Here is a 12,938-nt window from a genome sequence, read left to right on the forward strand (position 1 = left end):
AGCGTATGAAAAGACACGCTGACAAAAAACGTCTGGACCCTCCTCAATTCCGCCCTGGGGATAAAGTCTGGCTCTCGTCCAAATATGTCCGGCTCAAGATCCCTTCCTATAAGTTAGGGCCTCGGTTCATCGGCCCACTGGAGGTCATCAGTCAGATCAACCCGGTGGCCTATAAATTGAAACTCCCGGCCAACTTACGGATCCCTAACTCCTTCCATGTGTCTCTCCTCAAACCTGTGGTGCTTAACTCTTTTTCCAAGTCTACAGGTACGCCTCCTGCTCCGGTTTCTGCTGAGGACGAGTTTGAGGTAGAGAACATTCTTGCCACCAAAAGGGTAAGAGGAAAGACCTTTTTTCTGGTAGATTGGAAGGGGTTTGGTCCTGAGGAGAGAACGTGGGAGCCCCGGGAGAACATCCATGCCCCTCTCATCCTAGCTAAATTTCTGTCTGGCCTAAAAAAGGGGGGGCCTAAAGGGGGGGTACTGTAGCGCTGGCGTCCCTGCCCTCTGCTAGGCAGGGACGCTGCTCCCCTCACCGCTCTGCTCCGTGCCCGGCGTCCTCTCCCCGCTCTGCTGTCAGCGCGCGCTCCTTCCCGGCGTCCTCCTCCCGCTCTGCTCTCAGCGCGCGCTCCTTCCCGGCCCCTGTGCTTAGGGCGCGCGCGCGCTCCCCTCCTCTTAAAGGGGCCGCGCGCGCCGTCCTAAGGAGTCCCCGGCCAATGGCCGGAGGACTTCATCATATATAAGGCACCTCCTCCAAAATGGAGGTGCCCGAGCAATGTTGTTTGCACCTGTGTCTCACCTGTGCTTCAGCCCTCAGGTCCCGTTGCCAGTTACCTGCCAGTTACCTGCCAGTTTCCTGCCAGTTTCCTGCTAGTTACCTGCCTGATTCCTGCCTGAATACTTGTTACCTGCCTGCCTGCCTGAGGTCCGACGGTCTGCCTTACAACTCCGGTCAGTCTGTCTAAGGACCAACTTGTCCGCTCACCTGGGAGCGCACATCAGCTACCTGCCTGCTTGCCTGAGGTCCGACGGTCTGCCTTACAACTCCGGTCAGTCTGTCTATGGACCAGCTTGCCCGCTCACCTGGGAGCGCTTCTCCGCTACCTGCCTGCTTGCCAGCCCGGAGGCTCCGTTGTCACGTGCTGTGACCACCAGCTATCTCAGAGACTCTTGCCCGCTCACCTGGGAGCGCATCTCCGTTACCTGCCTGCTTGCCAGCTCGAAGGTCCCGTTGTCACGTGCGGTGACCACCAGCTATTCCAGAGACTCTTGCCCGCTCACCTGGGAGCGCTTCTCCGTTACCTACCTGCCTGCCAGCCCGGAGGTTCCGCCGTCACGTGCCGTGACCACCTGCTATTCCAGAGACTCTCGCTTGCTCACCTGGGAGCACACATCTACCATCTGCCTGCTAGCCTACCCGGAGGCTCCGCCATCACAGGTCGTACCTACCCCTTACCCAGAGACTGCACTGATCACTTGCCGTAACTCCCTGTCCGTTCACCCAGAGACTGCCACCCGCTCCCTTACAAGGGCCGCCCCCTTGTATAGTAGCTCAGAGGTTCCGCCTCCCGGACCCGTTACAACAATATATGTATATATATATATATATATATATATATATATATATATATATATATATTTACAGTGGAGAAAATAAGTATTTGATACACTGCCAATTTTGCAAGTTTTCCCGACTATAAAGAATGGAGAGGTCTATAATTTTTATCGTAGGTACACTTCAACTGTGTAAAAAGCAGACTCTAAATATAAAAAACAGGAATTTCTCATTGTATGATTTTTAAATAATTAAATTGCATTTTATTTCATCACCTACCATCCAGCAAGAATTCTGGCTCTCACAGACATGTTTGTTTCTCTTTAAGAAAACTTCCTACTCTGCCCTCATTTACCTGTATTAATTGCACCTGTTTGAACTCGTTACCTGTTAAAAGACACCTGTCCACACACTTAATCACACTCCAACCTGTCCACCATGGTCAAGACCAAAGAGCTGTCTGAGGACTAGAGATGAGCGTTGTTCTACTCGAACTGTTCGCCAATCTCAAATTCGAGCTGTTTTGGGCGGTGTTCGAGCCGATCGGCGAACACGAACAATTTGAGAAAAATTCGGCTGTTCGAGGTTATGTTCGATAACTGTTCGTGCACCAAAATCATAACTGGATTTTTTCTCAGTAATGATGAAAATTAATGTTAATACGCAGTTTGAGTGTACAGCGGGGCGGGGGGAGGGGCAGGGGATGGATCTCTGCAGGAACAATGAAGATCTCCATTTTTTTTTCTCTTTCCCGCATTTGCAGTGGGGAGGTGCAATCTGTCAGCCTATCAGCAGCGCACACACGGAGCGAAGTGCTTTTTTTCACACAAGCAAGGGCATGTGTCATTGGCAGTGTATGTCACATGTCCTTGCCCTATAAGACCAAGCCATTTTCCCCGTCGCCACCATTTTCTCACTGCTGCAGCTGTGTGTTAGACGGCACCGCTGTTGCTGTGTGCGCTATACCTTGTTAATTTCAAGCCAATTTTCGCACAAATATACAGATAGCTTGGGAGTAGGGAATAGTTGTGATTGCAGTCCTTTTAAGGACTAGGTTACAGCATTTCCTACGACTTTTATCAGGCAGGTCTGTGCTCTTAAATAGATAGATTGTGGGAGTAAAGACTAATTGTAATTGGAGTCCTTTTCAGGACTAGGTTACATCAGTTCCTATCAGTTTTTGCCAGGCAGGTCTGTGCCAGTGCTGTGCAAGTTTTTTTCACAGCATTTGGCTGAATCTAGCAAAGCTAATCCTTTTTGGCCTATTGCAGAGTGTGTTAGTCAGTGGAGTAGCCTATCTGTGTTGCAAGATATACCACCTGTGTATAGAATACCAATTTTTTTACTGCACCTAGTGAAGTAAAATCTTTTGGGCATAGCATCATTCTATTAGTCCATCTATACTGACCTCCATCAGGTTGCAAACTGAATATAATTTTTTTCTGCATCTAGCTCTGAAAAAATATTTGGGCTTCTAGCAGTGTGTGGGACTTGGTCTATTAGTCCATCTATACTGACCTCCATCAGGTTGCAAATTAAAAATAATTTTTTTCTTCATTTAGCTCTGAAAAAATATTTGGGCTTCTAGCAGTGTGTGGGACTTGGTCTATTAGTCCATCTATACTGACCTCCATCAGGTTGCAAATTAAAAATAATTTTTTTCTTCATTTATCTCTGAAAAAATATTTGGGCTTCTAGCAGCGTGTGGGACTTGTTCTATTAGTCCATCTATACTGACCTCCATCAGGTTGCAAATTAAAAATATTTTTTTTCTGCATCTAGCTCTGAAAAAATATTTGGGCTTCTAGCAGTGTGTGGGACTTGGTCTATTAGTCCATCTATACTGACCTCCATCAGGTTGCAAATTAAAAATAATTTTTTTCTTCATTTAGCTCTGAAAAAATATTTGGGCTTCTAGCAGTGTGTGGGACTTGTTCTATTAGTCCTTCTATACTGACCTCCAGCAGGTTGCAAATTGAATATAATTTTTTTCTGCATCTAGCTCTGAAAAAATATTTGGGCTTCTAGCGGTGTGTGGGACTTGGTCTATTAGTCCATCTATACTGACCTCCATCAGGTTGCAAATTAAAAATAATTTTTTTCTGCATCTAGCTCTGAAAAAATATTTGGGCTTCTAGCAGTGTGTGGGACTTGGTCTATTAGTCCATCTATACTGACCTCCATCAGGTTGCAAATTGAATAAAAAAATTTTCTGCATCTAGCTCTGAAAAAATATTTGGGCTTCTAGCGGTGTGTGGGACTTGGTCTATTAGTCCATCTATACTGACCTCCATCAGGTTGCAAATTAAAAATAATTTTTTTCTGCATCTAACCCAGCCAATAGTTTTGGCCTAATACCACAGTTTGGCCACTCAGCTCTGCTCGGTTACCATCCATTGTTTTTTTGTGCAAACAACTCCAGAGTTGTGAATTAGTTAACCACCAAAATGAGTGGAAAAAGGCCTGCTGCTGGTGGAAAGGGGAATAGGCGTGTTGGGAAGGGGAAAAAAGGTTGTGTCCGTGGGGTAGGTGCAGAAGAAAGACCATCTTCCAGCCAAACTAAAATGTCTACTTCTTTTAGCGGACAATGTGATAAGATCCCTTTCTTACGGCCACGCCAATCGCTACAAATTCCAGATGAGGCACAAAAACAGCAGGTGCTTCAACGGATATCAAGTGCTCCTTTAAGTGGGCTCTCCTCCACATCAACTTCAACATCACAAATACTCCAGTCCTCAAAGGTGTCACCCAAATCGCACTTGCTTCCTCACAGCTCCCAAATCTCCAGCTGCCCGTCTGAGTATGAGGTAGAACAGATGGTTGAGTCTGCAGAGCTGTTTACTCATACTATAGCCTGGGAATCAGAGGTCGACTCCAGCGCTTCTGTGAATCCAGACGAGGAAATGATCTGCACTGATGCCCAGAATCTTTATGAGTCGGATCCAGGACCAGACGCAGAAGGTTCTGACCATAATGTAGACCCTCATTCCCAAACTGTAACTCCTGTTGGTGGAGACAATGAGGAAGACGATGATAAGACTCAAATACCTGATTGGAGCGACAACTTTAGTTTTTTGTCAGGGCAGGAACAGGTTGGCTCTGAGGACGACGGGTGTGATAACGCACAGGGTGATGATGATGAGGTCGGAGATCCCACTTACTGTCAACCCACAGTCAGCCAAGAGATGAGGTCAGCAGAGGAGGTGGAGGAAGATGCTAGTGACGACGAGGTCAGGTTGCGCCTTCCTGGACAGAGACGTAGTACTGGAAGCACGTCAACAACTGCATCCTCAAACACAACTCTGCCTCTCACCACAAGTCGTGGTGGCTCTTCAGGTCTCATGGGTGCTAAGCCTTGCATAGCCTGGGCATTTTTTCAGATCGATAAAGATGACCCAACTCGTGTTATCTGTAACATTTGTCAGCAAAAGCTAAGTAGAGGCCAAAAAATACATAGTTTGAGTACTTCATGCATGAACCGGCACATGGACATGAAGCATAAGTTGCAGTGGGAAGCTCAGTGTGCTACAATGCGGTCTAGCCGGCCGGGCCAACCACCGTCTGCCATATCTTGTGCATCCGCGGCCTCTTCATCCTCTGTGACTGGGGGGACAGCAGTCACACCTGTTTTGGGGCGCAGACCTGCCACCTCTTTACCCGCAACAGCCAGCGTGATTGGCAGGTCATCATTTTCTTTGGAGGTGGTAACACCAGCTGGTCTTGAGCGCTGTCCGACATCGATAGCACCACCTTTGGATCAAGGCAACCTAACATGTCCGCCTGCATCTTCCTCACAGACCGTCAGTTTGCCGGGGACACCCTTATCAACCCCGTCTAAGCACAATAGCCAGCCCTCGGTCCCTCAGATGTGGACAAGTAAAAGACCATTTCCTCCTAGCCATGAGAAAGCTAAGAGGTTGAATTTCACCATCTGCAAGCTCTTGGCTACAGAAATGCTGCCTTTCCGCCTGGTGGACACAGAGGATTTTCGAGACCTTATGTCCGTCGCAGTGCCCCAGTACCAGATGCCCAGTCGGCACTACTTCTCAAAGAAAGGTGTGCCTGCGCTCCACCAGCATGTCGCACACAACATCACCGCTTCTTTGAGAAACTCTGTGTGTGACAGGGTGCATTTCACCACAGACACTTGGACGAGTAGGCATGGACAGGGGCGTTACATGTCGCTGACTGGGCACTGGGTAACTATGGTGACAGCAGGACAAGGGGCTGCTGTCCAAGTCTTGCCGTCCCCACGAGTTGTGCGTCAATCCTCTTTATGTCATTTTTCCTCCACTGCTTCTGCCTCCTCAACCTCCTCTCGGTCTTCCACCTGCACCCAAAGCCTGTCTGGTCATGCCACAAGCTTTCTAACTGCGCAGAAGGGATCCTGCACACCTCCTTACTATGCTGGCAGTAGGGCTCAACGTCATCAGGCGGTTTTTACATTGAAATGTCTGGGAAATGTGAGTCACACAGCTGAGGAGTTGTGGTCAGCTCTGGAGAACCAATTTCATGAATGGTTGTCTCCACTGGACCTGAAACCAGGGAAGGCCGTGTGCGACAATGTTGCAAACCTGGGTGCGGCCCTTCGCCGGGGCAATGTCACACACGTGCCTTGTATGGCTCACGTGTTGAACCTGGTTGTCCAGCAATTTTTAGCCCACTATCCCAGACTAGATGGCCTTCTGCAGAGGGCACGGTCGCTGTGTGCTCACTTCCGCCGTTCGCATCCCGCAGCTCAGCGACTTACATCTCTACAGAAGTCGTTGGGCCTGCCACTTCACCGGCTAAAATGCGATGTGCCTACCCGGTGGAATTCAACTCTGCACATGTTGCAGCGACTGTGGCAGCACCGACAAGCCCTGGTGCAATACGTTCTGACGTATAGCCTGGGCCAACGAGATTCAGAGGTGGGGCAAATCACGCTGGAGGAGTGGTCTCAGATCAGGGACCTATGCACCCTTCTGCACAGTTTTGAAATGGCGACGAAGATGTTTAGTGCTGACGATGCCATTATCAGCATGACTATTCCGGTGATTTACATGCTGGAGCACATGTTAAACAGAATTCGGAGTCAGGTGGTGGCACAAGAGGAGGTGGAGGAAGTAGAGGAGGAGGAGTTGTATGCGGAAGGGCTAACATCTGCAAGGTCCAGACGGTCGGCAGCACCAAGGCGGCAGGCATGTGAGGGTGGGGGAGATGATTTTACCAGGGCGCATGGTAGCAGCCAAACTAGTGAGGAAGGTGCAGGAGCCCAGGAAGAAGTGGAGGACGAGCTGATGGAAGACTCATCAGATGAGGGAGACCTTGATCACATTTCTGTTGTGCGAGGTTGGGGGGAGAGGACAGAGGAAGGAAGCATGATTGCTACCTCGCCACCAACACAACAGGGACTTGGTGCTCCTGGATGCGCAACACACATGAGTGCCTTCTTGCTGCACTACCTGCAACATGACCCTCGAATTGTGAGAATTAGAAATAATCCTGACTACTGGGTTGCCACACTGTTAGATCCCCGGTACAAAAGTAAATTTGCAGAAATTATTCCTGCCATAGAAAGGGATGCACGCATGCAGGAGTATCAGCAGAGACTGTTGCAGAATCTTACATGTGCTTTTCCACAAAATACCAGTGGTGCACGTAGTGAATCTCACAGTTCCAACTTGCCAACCGTGGGACCGTCAAGTGTTCAGCACTCAAACCGTAACAGAACCACAGTATCTGCTGGTAACATCAATTTTGCGGAATCATTTCACCACTTTTTTAGCCCATCCTTTGCAAGGCCACAGGAGACAAGAAGTCTGACACATAGTCAACGCCTAGAGACGATGGTACAGGAGTATCTCCAAGTAAACATTGAAGCCACGACTGTGTCACTGGACCCTTGCTCTTTTTGGGCTTCCAATCTGGATAAATGGCCGGAGCTAGCCACTTACGCCTTGGAGATCTTGTCATGCCCCGCAGCCAGCGTTCTGTCTGAACGTGTGTTCAGCGCTGCTGGTGGTGTGCTGACAGATAAGCGCACGCGGCTCTCCACTGATAATGTAGACAGACTCACGTTCATAAAGATGAACAAATCATGGATCCGAAACGACTTTTCTACCCCTGTGTCATCCTGGGGAGAGTAAAAGCTTGATGATTGGTTAAAATCACCCTACCAACCGTTTTAAGCTTTCAAATTACTAATCATGTTTATCTGTATCTTGACTGGAAAATAATTTGGGCTTTGTAGCAGTGTGCAGCACTGATCCTATTAGGCCATCTATAATAAGCTTCACCAGATTTAAAATTAAAAATAATTTTTAGCTGCATCTAGCCCGGAAAATAATTTTGGGGCTCCGAGATGCGCAAGACACATAAGTGCCTTCTTGCTGCACTACCTGCAGCATGACCCTCATATTGTCAGAATTCGAAGTAATCATGACTACTGGGTTGCCACACTCTTAGATCCCCCAAACTTTTCGATCAACCTTTTCATTTTAATAAAGACCAAAAAAATGGTCATTTTTGAAATTATAAGCATTAGCAGGTTGTTAGAAACTGAAATCAAACAGTTTTCAACTCAAAACTTTATTCTAGGTGATGTTACATTTTCACATAGGACCCCTTGTTCGAAAGGAGCTTCTGAACTCTCTCGTCCATTGAATTTGTCAGGTTTTGGATGGTTTCTGCTTCAATTGTTTTGCATGAGGACAGAATACCCTCCCAGAGCTGTTGCTTAGATGTGAACTGCCTCCCGCCATCATAGACACTCCTTTTAATGATGCTCCAAAGGTTCTGAATGGGGTAGAGGTCAGGGGAGCATGGGGGTCACACCATAAGTTTGTCCCCTTTTATGCCCATATCAGCCAGAGATGCAGATGTTTTATGTGCAGCATGAGATGGTGCATTATCATGCAGAAAAATGATCTTGCTGTGAAATACACGGTTCTTCTTCTTGAACCATGGCAGGAAGTGCTGTTTGAGAAAATCCACATACATTATGGAGTTCATCTTTAGCGCCTTCAGGGATCCTAAAGGGGCCGACAATCTCTCTCCCCATGATTCCAGCCCAAAACATTACTCCACCTCCTCCTTGTTGGCGCTGTAGCCGTGTTTGCGTGGGGTGTCCATCAACCAGCCATCCTCCACTCCATTCATCTGGACCATCGAGCGCTGCACGGCACTCATCCGTGAACAAAACAGTTTTGAAATCAGTCTTCATGTAATGTTTGGCCCACTGGAGCCGTTTCTGCTTGTGTGAAGTGGATAGAGGAGGTCGACAGGATGGCATATGCACAGCTGCAAACCTCTGAAGGACCCTGCATCTTGTTGTTCGGGGGACGTTGGAGGCACAAGCAGCTTCAAAAACTTGTCTGCTGCTATGACAAGGCTTTTTTGCCGCTGCTGTTTCAACCTGACGTAATTGCCTGTAGGAAAGAGTCCTCAATTTGCCCTTATCAGCACGCACACGTGTGTACTGTGAATCAGCTACATACTTCTTGATTGCCAAGACACTTCATCCTGATCATCGCACAATGTTGATTGTAGTCATGCCTTGACCTAAACACTCCACAATTTGTTGCTTCTCAGCAGCCGACACATCCTTTTTCTTTCCCATTTTGGCAGAAAATGTAGGCTGCTTAATAATGTGAGAGAGCCTTCTTAAGTAGTCTTGCCTTTCATTGGACACACCTGCCAAACTAATTAGCACAGGTGTCTGCAATTGCTTACAGTGATATAAAGAGCCCTGACACACACCACCATCAATGAGTTTAACTGACAAACAAACAAATTCTTCCCTTATCACTCCTAAACACTTTTTGCATAATAATTTGGAACGCGGTGTACATGTGCTTTTCCACAAAACACCAGTGGTTCACGTAGTGAATCTTACAGTTCTAACTTGCCAACCGTGGTCTGTATGGAATTGTTCAATAAAGGGCCCAAAATTAAGATAACATAGATGGGAGAGGTCTCTATGAATAGGAATTCCTAAGTATTTGATACCCTGTGAGGGCCAGGCAAAGGGAAAGTTGGACTGGATGGAATCCTATATGGATTTAGGGAGGGAGACATCGAGGGCCTCAGACTTCGCTGCATTGATTTTAAAATTTTACCATGTAACAAAGTGATCTATTTCAGCCATAACAGCAGGGATGGATATATGTGATTGAGTGATATATACTAGGACATCATCAGCAAATAGAGAGCACTTGTACTCGGTGCCTCCCACCTCAATCCACCTAATATTGGGGTTATGGCGAATTGATGAGAGCAGGTGCTCCGTCACTAGGATGTATAAGAGAGGGGACAGAGGACATCCCTGCCTTGTCCCATTGGTGATTGTGAAAGGTGATGAAAATGTTCTGACACACCCCCTGGGCCTTGGGACACCCGGAGCCGGACCCTTTTTGGTGGATGCTGGTGGTTGTAGTCTTCGTGGCGGCGATCCGGTTCCGTGGCTCAGGGCGGTCAAACCAGTGGCGGAACTATTTATGTGGTTTTGATGTTTAAATGTCTGACTACGCCACCCGTGGATTGCGGTCAGAGTGAACCGCCGCTACAGGGCAGACCGCTAAGGCTGGTGTTGTGGGTGCAGCAGAGCGTAGCATAACTCCCCACGGGAGGAGTATAGCCTCAGGGCAGTGTATGCGGAGGATGGGGGTGATGGTGCAGGGCAGCAGCAGTAACGACACGGAGTCAGTGATGCAGTTCAGGGCCTTTACTCACAGTTCTTATTATCCAGACCACGTCTGCAGGTAACGGCTGCCCACGTCGTACTGTGCTCACCAGGTGAGGGGCTCAGACAACTCCCAGATAACTTTGGAGCGCTTCACAGGACCCCCTTTGTGTGTCCTTTGTCTGGCCTTTCTTACCAACACTTCTGTCCGGCTGCCTCGGGCCTCCTCTTGGTAAACTTGGCGCCAGTTTCCCTGACCCTATGTGGTGCCTTCCTAGCGGGTGGAGCAAGGGGCTGCGCCACATAAAATGTCAGAGCCTCCGGTTTCTAGCTGAGGGTCGTTTCCTGCCTCCACTAGTTCGGGGACCGGTCTCCCCCTTTGGCCTGACCCCTCCACGCAGGTGGATTCGGGCGTGCGGTGGCGACTCGCCCGTCCGCACCCCTGGGATCCCTTCATTCCTCGTTCCTGGAGCCTTCTCCGCTCCTCTTCCTTCCTTCTCCCTCTTGCAGGCCTGGGCCTCTGTTACTAGGCCCGCCTCCGGAGCAGAGCTCATGCAGAGCCCCTGCTCCCTGCCACTTCTGCTCAGACTTCTCTGCACTGAACTAAGATGGTGCCCACCTTTTATACTCCCTTCTCAATGCACCCATCAACTGCTTCCTCCCTGCTCCTGCACTGCAGGGTTCCCCTTCCTCAGTGTTCCCTCCCCCCACTCCAGCCAGGGACAGGGACTGTCGTGCCCATCTCAGGGGCATATTGGTCGCCCTGCCCCACGGCAATGTGGTGTAATGCATGCAGGTGTCGGGTCCTGATCCACACTCCATCCTTATCTGAGAGTGAGATATCACACCTCTGGGTGAGGTGCAATACGTCTGTAGCAACCGAGCCCTCGGTGCTACAGTTCCATTTATCTTCAGCCTAGGTGACGTATTGTGATACAGGGCCGTGATTTTGGCTATAAAAGGGTCCCCTAGACCCCTACCCCAAGCTTTTTAAGAGAATCATATATGGCGTGCCAGGAGACTCTATGGAATGCTTTCTCAGCATCCAACGAGAGTATCTACTTACAAATTTTTAACTGCATCTAGCCCAGGAAATACTTTGTGCCTAGTAGCAGTGTCTGCTAGTCAGCGGATTATCCCGGCTGTTAAGCAAGCTACACCACCTGTAGTTTGGACACTTAATTTTTTCAAAGGAAATGCTTCGGGACCACGGGATACTTAGTGAAGAGCATCAGGAGGCACCCCAAGGCATAGGGGCTGGGACTGGCACTAGGATGCCTTGCGGTGGACAGCCGAGCTCGATCCTTATAAAAGCTTTTTAACTGCAGCAGCTTTAGTGGACGCTACTGGAGCTGGAATTACGCGGCTGCTGGCATGAGACTTGCCCTCCAATAGATCCTTGTAAATGGATTTAAAGTGTATTCATTTAAATTAGAGGGACAATTTAAATTAAAAAGCTTAGAGCTGCCTCCACCACAGGGGGGCTCTCTCGACCCACCAGCGGACAGGCACCAGTATTGGGAGAGGGGGGCTGGCCGTCAGGGTTCACCGCGGCTCTGGCACAAACCCGGCGACACGGAGGTGGCACGGGCAGGAGCGGACTGGCCGTCTCGGCTTCTCACTTTTTGGATTTTAGAAGGGCATGACATGCCTATATCTGTGTCTCCCCCTCCTTTTACTCCTCCACCTCTTTTCTTTTCGCATGACTATATGTACTTGTCACTTTTCCATGTGTTAGTTGTGTCTCCTGAGCAGTTTGTCAGCTTTTGGACACCTTTGAAGGTGTTTTCTATGTGTTTCTATGTGTTTTTGTTTGCCTGCCATTGGTTTTAACGGTGTTCGAAGGTGTTCGACGAACAGTTCGACGAACAGTTCGGCGAACACACGGGTGTTCGACGAACCGAACCGAACTCGAACACTACGGGGGTGGCTCAACACTACTGAGGACACCAGGGACAGAATTTTAGACCTGCACAAGGCTGGGATGGGCTACAGGACAATAGGCAAACAGCTTGGTGAGAAGGCAACAACTATTGGCACAATTATTACAAAAAAGGAAGAAACACAAAAGGACTGTCAGTCTTCCTCAGTCTGGGGCTCCATGCAAGATCTCTCCTTGTGGGATCAGGATGATTCTGAGAGACATCAGGAATCAGCCCAGAAATACACGGGAGGACCTGGTCAATGACCTGAAGAGAGCTGGGACCACAGTCTCAAACAGTAACACACTACACTATCATGGATTAAAATCCTGCAGGGCATGCAAGGTTCCCCTGCTCATGCCAGCACATGGCCAGGCCCATTTGAAGTTTGCCAATGACCATCTAGATGATCCAGAGGAGGCATGGGAGAAGGTCATGTGGGTCAGATGAGACCAAAATTGTACATTTTGATATCAACTCCACTCGCCGTGTTTGGAGGAAGAATGAGTACAACCCCAAGAACACTGTCCCAATCGTGAAGCATGGTGAGAGAAACATCATACTCTGAGGATGCTTTTCTGCAAAGAGGACAGGATGACTGCACTGTATTGAAGGGAGGATGGATGGGGTCATGTATAGCGAGATTTAGGCCAACAACCTCCCTTCTTCAGTAAGAGCATTTAAGATGAGTCGTGGCTGGGTCTTCCAGCATGACAATGACCCGAAACACACAGCCAGGGCAATTAAGGTGTGGTTCCATAAAAAGCATTTCAAGGTCCTGGAGTGGCCTAGCCAGTCTC

The sequence above is a fragment of the Phyllobates terribilis genome, unplaced genomic scaffold (assembly GCF_046119375.1).
Source record: "Phyllobates terribilis strain yellow unplaced genomic scaffold, ASM4611937v1 Scaffold_11__3_contigs__length_659146591, whole genome shotgun sequence".
NCBI classification, from domain to species: domain Eukaryota; kingdom Metazoa; phylum Chordata; class Amphibia; order Anura; family Dendrobatidae; genus Phyllobates; species Phyllobates terribilis.